Source organism: Epinephelus moara, chromosome 10 (assembly GCF_006386435.1).
Source record: "Epinephelus moara isolate mb chromosome 10, YSFRI_EMoa_1.0, whole genome shotgun sequence".
Classification (NCBI taxonomy): domain Eukaryota; kingdom Metazoa; phylum Chordata; class Actinopteri; order Perciformes; family Serranidae; genus Epinephelus; species Epinephelus moara.
In genome coordinates this window covers 2,479,958-2,489,715 of record NC_065515.1, presented here as the reverse complement: position 1 = coordinate 2,489,715, position 9,758 = coordinate 2,479,958, and the positions used below count along the sequence as shown (strand labels likewise).

General features: G+C 45.7%; 1 long non-coding RNA gene across 1 annotated transcript in view; it reads right to left on the bottom strand.

The window, feature by feature from the left end:
* The window catches only part of LOC126397104 (uncharacterized), a 32,045-nt gene extending 23,040 nt beyond the window's left edge, over positions 1-9,005 (bottom strand). Inside the window, exons 1-2 of the long non-coding RNA XR_007570613.1 lie at positions 7,881-9,005; positions 7,692-7,773 (exon numbers count right to left, since the gene is read on the bottom strand). This is a non-coding gene — a long non-coding RNA (uncharacterized LOC126397104). The remainder of the gene's footprint in view (positions 1-7,691; positions 7,774-7,880) is intronic.
* Positions 9,006-9,758: the final 753 nt, after the last annotated feature.

Below are 9,758 nucleotides of genomic sequence, written 5' to 3'. Positions count from 1 at the left end.
GTGGATTCAATTTTGTGTTCTTGGACGTTAGTCTGGGGCGCCGTCTGCCATTAGGTGTGCTGGCGCTCCCCCCGCCGATCTCCGCAAGGGATGTGAGGACTCTAAAACTTCACCTGAGCCTCCCTCGGCATATGGGTGAGTAGATAATGGCTGAATTTTCATTTTTGGGTGCACTATCCCTTTAATGAGTATGTCACGTGATGTATTTACTATAAATTCTTGTTCCTCCCCATTCTGTATCTGTGTTAAATATTTCACAGAGGGAACACTTTATTTTGCTTGATATTCAATGATTATCTCCTGCAGAGGACGTGAACTTCACCAGGGCCTCCATCGGCATATGGGTGAGTAGATAATGGCTGAATTTTCATTTTTGGGTGCACTATCCCTTTAACTTAGGTTAGTTAGGTACATTTAGTTAGTTTAACCCAACCTATGTTCTTTTTTTCTAAATCACTTTTGTTGCCTAAACTTAAAATAGTTTCGGTGGCCAAACCTACGTTTCCTGTGAACACTAAACTTTATTTTAAAAGACACTGTCGCATGTAACAAGCTCAAACTGACACGGAAACGGCCACATCCAGAACTGACTCCAAAGGGGTATGTAGAGCGTCACAGTTTGAGGCGCAGTTCCACTGACAACGCTGACGTATTTGATGAGTTTGGAGTGAGGGAGGATTTGTTGTATCTTTCATAGTGTAAACACTAATGTGTCCTGCTTATAGATGTATTAAGACACCTGGATGCAGCATTGGCGGCAGGGTCCTGTTCATCCATATTAAAGGATATTAATACCCAGTCTTATCTGGATGATCGGCACTGCCACTGATGTATAGACGTCTCTTTCACAATGTGAGTCAATGGGAAAAAGTCTTTCTGGGCCCTGTGGCATCACGTGATGGACCCGGGAGTTGTAATTCCACTGTTTGACCACAACGAAAATGAGCCTCAAAGCCCGGTGCACTTCCTGGGAGCCTGGTCCTGCTGCGTCCACGACAAGGATGTGACAGGAAAATAGGTCACCAATGCAGGACGTGGTGGTGGTGGTTTTGTTGACAGCATGCCAACTTTGTCCTGCCAGTCTAACAGCTGGAATAACCCGTATACGTCGGTCTGTTTCGGGTCTGGAAACATTTTTGGTTTCTTAGCTAGCCCATGGTTAACAAGTCTGGTGCTTATCTTGGGACAGACTGATGCGATAACTACGCACGGGCCCGTTGGTCTTTAGTGGAAGTGACGTAGGAAGTAATGAATCTGAACACAAGTGTCAGGCTAACATTACTAGCTAACGTTTACTCACTTTAGTTGCTGGCGTCGACTTATGAGGTCAACCATTTCCAGAGGTCTGGTGAAACGCTGTCAGGCTAATGTTACTAGCTAAGATTAGCTAAATTTAGCAACCTCTTTTCTAACTACTAGGTCAAATGTTCCCAGAGGTCTGCAGCTAAAAGCATTCAGATGACTTTTAGATGGTTAATCAATGTAACCAGCCAAAATCTGCCTCCAGCTTCCACTCAGAGATTTCTATCTCCTGTAATATAATGTAATGTTGTGTTTCCCAGTGTCTCTGCAGGCAGAGGTTGAATCAGGTCATCTCATCATCTCTTTATTCCTGAGTTCTCCTCAGGACACCACAGAACAAAAGTGTCTTTCTTCTGTCCCCTCCTTCACTTCTTGTCCTCAGCAGGTTCACAGTTAACATGAGTCCAGCAGCCGCTCAGCTCACGATATCCGTCCTGAACAGAGTGGATGATGTTTATTTGTAGGCAAACACGGAGGTTAGCACCGCCCCGGGTTCCTCATCAAAAAGCCTGTGGGCGTGCACCTCTAAATATGATGCGCTGGGTATCCTCCTCTGTTGGATGATCAGGGATGGCGTCTCAATTTCTCCTTGTTACATGCACACAGTCTTTTTAAAGTAAACTTACAACATGTTGTTTTTAGGTTTATATCCTTAAGTTTAGGCAACAAATTCACAGAGGAAATGAACAGCAGGTTCCCGGGTGAAAGTCTGGAGTTTGTTTGACCCATCCACCTCCCCTCTCACCCTCCCTATCCGGTAGAGATGCTCAGGTCAGAGGTTTTTTTAAACTCGCATCAACCAGTCTGTTATAAGAGCAGAACTGCCCCACCTGGTCCACAAGCCTGTTAATCAGTGACCCAAAACCATAAAGCTGCAAATGAGAGCTAAAAGTTTCTGCTAATGCCCATTGCTAATCACAACCTACGTGCTGTTGGGTATTTTGTATGCAGAGAAAAGTGTCAGCAGTGTGAACTGGACTCAAACCAGCTGATGGTGTCACCTGACACTCAGCTGGTCAAATGGCCGGCGGCTGGTTTTAAAGCACGTCACCTGTTTCAACAGCCAATCAGCTTGTAGTGAAGTCGTGGTCAAGTCAAAATGGCCGCAGACGGCGTGTTGGCTTGCTGCAGCAGGTGCTCCGTCCCCACTGAGCCCTCTGTTTCTGTCCTCACAGTGTGCCGGTGTCAGACGGTGGGTCACTGCTGCTGCTGCTGGCTGTATGTGCTTATGCCCCGCCCACACACACGTTCTCAGTCAGTACGTTTACATGGACAGTTTAATTCCACTTTTAATTGGAATGAAAAGCCATTCCGATTAAAAGTGGTCATTCCAATTGAAAATTAAATCCAATTAAAGGGGGTGGTTTATTCCGTTTGTCATTCCGAATGAAAAAAATTTGTGTGCATGTATACACTCATTCCTCTTTGAGTTCATTCCGGTCTTTCTGCGCATGCTTGTTTCCTAGCACTTCTTGCGCAATGACGTATACAGCGCGCATAGCAACGGGCTGAGATAGAGCAGTCGGACTCGTTGCAGTCACCGGTTTCCATTCGCCACAGCACGGTCTTCTACCTCCCTTCTTCGACCTTCTACCTCCCTTCTCCTCCTCAACAGACGAAGCATTAGCAGAACAAGGTTGTTGTCGTACTGCTGCTTCAAGAATAGAAGCAAAACAAGCCCGAAAAAGGCACTAAGAACGGCGTCATCAAGCATCTTGTTATCCGGAGCGAGGACTACAGTGTTTGCTTCCGGTAAACGTAAACACGTAACATCCGCCCCGTCCCCTATCCAATCAGAAACCTTCCCTGCCCCAAACCTTGCGCAGACCCGAAAAAAGGCGATTAAACTGATCTCTGTGTAAACCCTCATTCAGAATGAATATTTCTCATGTAAACTACCTGGAAAGACTTTAATTCCAAATGATTTCATTCAGATTCATTTCATTCTGAATGAGAAGCCATCATGTAACCACAGCCATTGACTGATGAATTGGTGCTGGTTATTTATATTATTGTGGCGTATTGATTATGAATACAGTCCATCTGATGCTGGTTTTGTTTCATCACTGTAGCCAGTATCTCACTATCACTATGTGGTCACTTCCTGTGAACTGCCAGCTCTTTACAACGTAACAGAACGGAGTGTTGACAGAAGGTGATTGTTTCAACTCGTCTTGTCATGAATCTTTGGTCTGAGCTGGACTAACGAGAGACGAACAGATGGAGAGGGTAGAAGATGATTGCACTCAGATTGCTGCAGTTATGACCCACCTGCCCAAAACCTACGATATTTTCTAATTAACTCTAATTAACCTGCACATCACTACTCAGTAGCTGCTGCTGGAGTTAAACACCGTCATACAATGGCAAAAGGTGCTCCTGGGCATCTGATGTCGATACATGTTTTTGCCTGCATCTGCACACGTGTGTGTGTATATATATATATATATTCTATTTGAAAACATATTCATACAATATTTGGGGGCTACGTCTGCATTTGATTATAATCGTTTATGTGATGACGGTGAGTCTGAACCTTAACAAACTGAGGCGAGGATGAACAGATGGTGACAGACATGTTATTTATCAGTCAGTCTTTTTCTCTCCAAAACAGTCAAAACACACTTTTCATTATAAATCAAACATTCAGACTGAATATCTGATTAATAATGAAAACTGTGTCGGAGCTTCAGTTGAAGTTAAAGAATGAAATAAGAGGTGTTCAGTTTGTAGACTGGAACGATCAGAGGAAGTGAAGGAGGGGACAGAAGAAAGACACTTTTGTTCTGTGGTGTCCTGAGGAGAACTCAGGAATAAAGAGATGATGAGATGACCTGATTCAACCTCTGCCTGCAGAGACACTGGGAAACACATTACATTATATTACAGGAGATAGAAATCTCTGAGTGGAAGCTGGAGGCAGATTTTTGCTGGTTACATTGATTAACCATCTAAAAGTCATCTGAATGCTTTTAGCTGCAGCTCTGCACACACCAGCTTTTACAACTGTGACATCTCACTATAAAATCACATGATTTCACAAGAATCTACGCTCAGTTTTCTTCTCTACTTCAACTTTGGTTAACTTGTATTATTATTATTATTATATTACTATTATGATCATTTAGCCTCTCTCACTGATAAAGTCAGAACTTAATCTATTAATAGAATAAACTGTCATAGAGCGAAACTAATGAAATCTAAATCTATAAAACAGAACTTTGTCAATTCAACACTGAAGCAAACCAGCTGACAGGTCAGGGGAGAGCTGGGTGTTTCTATCATATTCTCATAGAACAGTTTGTATGATATCCTACAGATTTGTGCCTCACGCATGACATTACGTCCTTAATGCAGAGTTGTATAATTAATGTAAAGTTACAGAGGTTAGGTTTAGGAAAAGAAACATGTTGAGGACGTACCTTAAGGTGCGGACACACCAAACCGACATCAAAGAACTGGCGGCGACAAAAGCCAACTGTTGCGTCGTCTACGTCGCCTCAGGTTGCCCTGTGTCAGTTGCATTTGAACACACTACACGGACTACATCTGACGGCCAAGTAGCACGTACGTTCTGCGCCTGCGTGAGAGAGAGCGGAGTGAGAGAGTGGTACATCCTGTCAGCCGAGGGGTTTCCTATCTGTGCAGCCGAGCACCGCAGCACCTCCACGGACTATTACATCCAGACGGTCCCGGTGTTTCCTCCGCAGGCTCCACTTCACTCAGCTGCCCGATAAACCCGCTGCTTCTTCCCACTTTAACCTGAATAACAAACCAGGGCTCGGTGCTCCGGTTGGATCCAAACGGAGAGCCGGGGCTAGCTCAGAGACTAGCGGAGGCTAACTGGCTGTGCTTCCCTCCGGTCATGCTGCGGCTAACGCTCCGCTAGCCGCTCCCAGCTAGCTCCGGTTTGTTATTCAGGTTAAAGTGGGAAGAAGCAGCGGGTCTGTGGGGCAGCTGAGTGAAGTGGAGCCAGACGCCGAAGTGCCGACGGTGCGGGACACACCGCAAAAACCAGGCCGACAGACGCTCACCGACGGCCCGACTTTGGTCGACGGCAGACCGTCGACTTGGTGTGTCAGGGCCTTTAAAATGACTCGCACAGATCCGAACATGCGACTCCAGGGGAAAGTCCCAGGCCGTTGTTTTGTGACCCGTCCACCCCAACCTGCCTCCGTATGAACGCTCAGGACTCTTTGTTTACTGCTGTCAGCGCATTGGTCACATGATCGCAGCCTTTCAAAATACGTGGGATATGTACGAATTTAGGTGCACTGCTTTTCATATGAAAACATACCAAAAATTAGTGCTAACAGCCTGGTGTTTCCCATCATGCACTGCAGTTTTGCAGTCGGTGGGGAGCAGCATGACTTGATCTCATTAGCTTATTGTTGTTAATGTTTGCAGGATGTCAGAGCTAAACTTCTTCAAGTATTTTTATCCATGACGTTTTCATTTGATCTGAAGTATTTGAATGCTTTATGAAACACAGTGAGTTAGAGCATTAGACTGTAATCTGCACTACATTTCCCATGAGGCCACAAGGGAACAGAGTAAAAGTCTTTGCAGCTTGTTGCATCAGTGCAGGAATGTTTCCATGTTTGTCTCCTCCCTCCTCTTCTTGGTATTTCCAGCCGTTATGAGGAAACCCTCTCCCCCTCCTTCTCCCCCGTCTTCCCACCTCTCTCTCCGCTGTCTTCTCTTTCTACCTTGTAAACAAACTCCGACTGTAACTGAACGCAGACCTCAGCCCTGCAGCTCCCTCGTCCTTCCTGCACAAGAACTCTAACAGCAGGCTGAAAACTGAGAGTGAAAGCCTTGATGTGAAGTTTCTGCAGAACAGGAACAGCAGCATATCAACATGTTTCCACTGCAGCAGCACTGCTCTCTGTTTCATCTGTATTTCCTCGGGTCCATGTCATTGGTTCGACAGCCCATTGGTTCGACATCCCATTAGTCCGACTGTCCGCGGTGCTGAACGGCTCGCGGCGGGCGTATGGTGCACCGCGACCGGCTTGAGGTGGAACAGGCTCACAGCTTATGTGTTTGTCACTTTCTTTTTCATTTTAACCCACACCATGATCTTTTCCTGACCCTAACCAAGTGGTTTTTGTGCCTAAACCTAACCAGACCTTAACCACAGGGCATCATGATGATTTCGGAACGGACTTCGGAACAATGAGTTTAATATGGTCGGAACAATGGGATGTCGAACCAATGGGCAGTTCCCATTTCCTCTGCATCCTCATGACCTCTGGCATCAGGTCAACGTGTCACACAGCCTGGGACACTTTTAGATTTGCAGCTCCTGTTTCTGCAGCACTGATGAAATGATCTGCAGGTCAGTGACTAAATGTCTCAGTGTGAAGGGAAGACATGTTGGCTGCATACTGTTGGCCCGTGTCCAAACACCTACTGCTTATTTCCGAGCATCAACAGTCCATGAGAGGGACATTTACAACATTCACTCCATGTTTAGACATCTCAGCTACTGGTTACTGTCCAGGACACGCACTGGACCACACAAGCCCTTTTTTGTTACATCCATTCATCGTTAACAACAAATATTGTTGGTATTTATGATGAAATAAGCATTTGCTGATTCTTGAAAGAGATACGGTGTTTCAGCTGCACAAAGACAATAAAAATAGAACTAGAGCCTTGATTCCACCAGGCAGTTCGGTTCAGTACAGTTCAGTTCGTCACACATTAACCAACCGGGTCTCACTCTGGAGTTGTTGAAAACTGGCACTTGGTCAGTGACTTCTGACGAAAACAGCCGTCCTCTCACATCAGCATGATGCGTGGCTGGTTGCTGTAATTGTTTAACGGCACCTGGCAGTGTCAGGGGAAACATGGCAGCACAGCAACCAAAGTTAGGGCAGTGGAAGTCCAACTAGGGTGGGCAGGAGGTGTGGTGGACGGGTCCAACAACCTCTGACTTTCAACTGTAGTGACTACTATCAGTGAAAACAGCTAAGAAGCTGAGTGAGCTTGTAACTGTGACTCGTCCAAAGAAATCCACACTAAAGTCCAATAATGCGTGTTTGGTGATTTATTAAACAACGGAGATTAATAAAGCAAAATAAGATGAAATGTTATGTCTTGTGATTACACGATGTGATAAACAGGCTGGTGTTTCCTTCCTGTAAGATTGTAAAGCCAAACCCTGTTCCTTCTTCCTAAACGTAACCACGTGTGTGTTGGTGAAAGAAAAAAAGTCAATTCTTGGTGTTGTACCAACGTAGTGCTTTTATTTTGAAAGGGACTGTATCAAACTGTGCATTTCCTGTGAAAACAGAAGTGTATTTTGAAAACAGACAATGCATGTAACAGGCTGAAGTTGACACGGCGTCCCAGATCATCAACAACCAACACACCCAGGGTACCTTGGACGCCATATGTGGACGTGGAAAGTCCATGACCAAACGTGGACATGTGACGAGGTCACAGTGAGGATGATGATGGTTTCTGGAAATGATTACATAATTGGGTTTCACAACAGATCAATACAGACAAAATACAGTATGACACCACACAGAATATTATATGAACCCATCTTAAAACCTAAAACAAACCTATTTATGGACCCGCGATCTTCTATTCTCGAGCTGTCTCTTTATAAGAACTCAACAGAAAATAAAAAAATATGACGTTTTGCCGACTTAATGAAGAAATGTTTTAATAAACTGCAAAACATGAACTAACAGAATATTTTATTTGAAGACAGAGAACATCTTCACGTCCTGTTCAGGCTGCTCTCACAGAGTTTTCCGCATGTTTTCTCACAAGAAGCAGTGCATCCAAATTCGTACATATCCCACATATTTTGAGGGGCTGAGATCACCTGACCAATGAGCTGACGGCAGCAAACAAGGACGCAGTCCTGAGCGTTTGTAAGGAGGCAGGTTGGGGTGGATGGGTCACGAAAAACTGGACTTCAGCTCGGGACTTTCCCCTGGAGACGCATGTACGGATCTGTGTAAACTCTGAGTCATTTTACGGTACATCCTCACCGTGTCTCTTTTCCTGAACCTAACCTCAGTAACTTCAGACTACGTCGTCCTGGTTACGCAGCTCTGAGCTCTGGGTTCAGATAAAATCCTCTATTGATCCTCAGATGGGAAACTCAGCTGTTGCAGCAGCACAAAGACAAACAGGAGTTCAGATCAATAGAGACAGCAGGTCCACTTCAGGACAATGGGGACATTTTGGTCATTATTAGTCATGCTGGAGGGTTACAGTAAGTCTGCAGTCAGACAGGAGGGGACGTCTGGTGGTCCCTGGTGCTCTTCCTGCAGGACTCGCTGGCTGCTCTCAGATCAGCTCAGAGCGCTGCATTCCTGTGTGATGACATGTGAGAGTTTTCCAGGACAAACAGTCCTCAGGTTAGTGTTTCACTGGAACACACACAGAGGCAGGAAGGGGACAGAGCGAGGGACGATCATGTGTGTGTCAGTTTGAACTGAGTCCAGGTCATGTCCTGTCCCCGTAACTGCCCCTCTTCCCGTCCTTGTCCCTCCCCGTCCGGTCTGTGGAGTTATTGTGTTGTTGTATCTGGGTGTGTGTGTGTGTGATTTTTTTTCAGTTGTACTTTTGTTGTCGTCAAACACAGATTTTGTTTGAACCGACTCCAGGTGACGTCCTGTTCCTACCTGTGTGGTTACCTAGGTGTGTGTGTGTGTGTGCATGCGTGTGCATGTGTGTGTGTGCACGTGTGTGTGTGTGTGCATGCATGTGTAAATGTGTGAATGTGAGCTTGCATGTGTGTGTGTGTGTGTGTGTGCTGCATGTGTGTGTGTGTGTGTGTGTGTGCATGTGTGCGTGTGTGCAGGAACAGAGCAGCTCGTCCTCTGGTCCAGGTCTCTGCATGCTGCTGACTCGTGTTTGTTGGAGCCGCAGCCTGCTACTCTGATTGGCTGATGATAGTCTGTGACATCAGCATCGCCCATATATGGAGTTGTGTCTCTGCAGCTCTGACAGGAAAATGAAAGCACAGTTTTCTGTAACTGGACTTCAATCTTTCCACCAGATGTTGAACCTGCTGCGTTGGTGAGGTCCACTGGTGGAACGTAACGTATTTACTCACGTGTCACGACCACAACACAACAGAGACACACATTTAATCAAATGAAAGATTAACTAAGTGTAGAGGTCAGTGGTGTGTGTGTGTGTGTGTGTGTGTGTGTGTGTGTGTGTGTGTGTTGCATGAGAGAAAAACATGCTCAGGTGTTGTAAAGGTGCATAAAAGCACAAAGAACTGAAGCAACAGAACCACAGAGATGCAGCAGCAAACTGGAGGTAAGGCCAGAGACAAGCTGCAGCTGCACACACACACACACACACACACACACACACTTCAGTAACCTGAAACACCCTCAGGTGTGCCCAGTTACCTTAACGAACACCAGCCCTCAGACGCTGTTTACACGTTGCCGGCTATTTTCATAAACGGA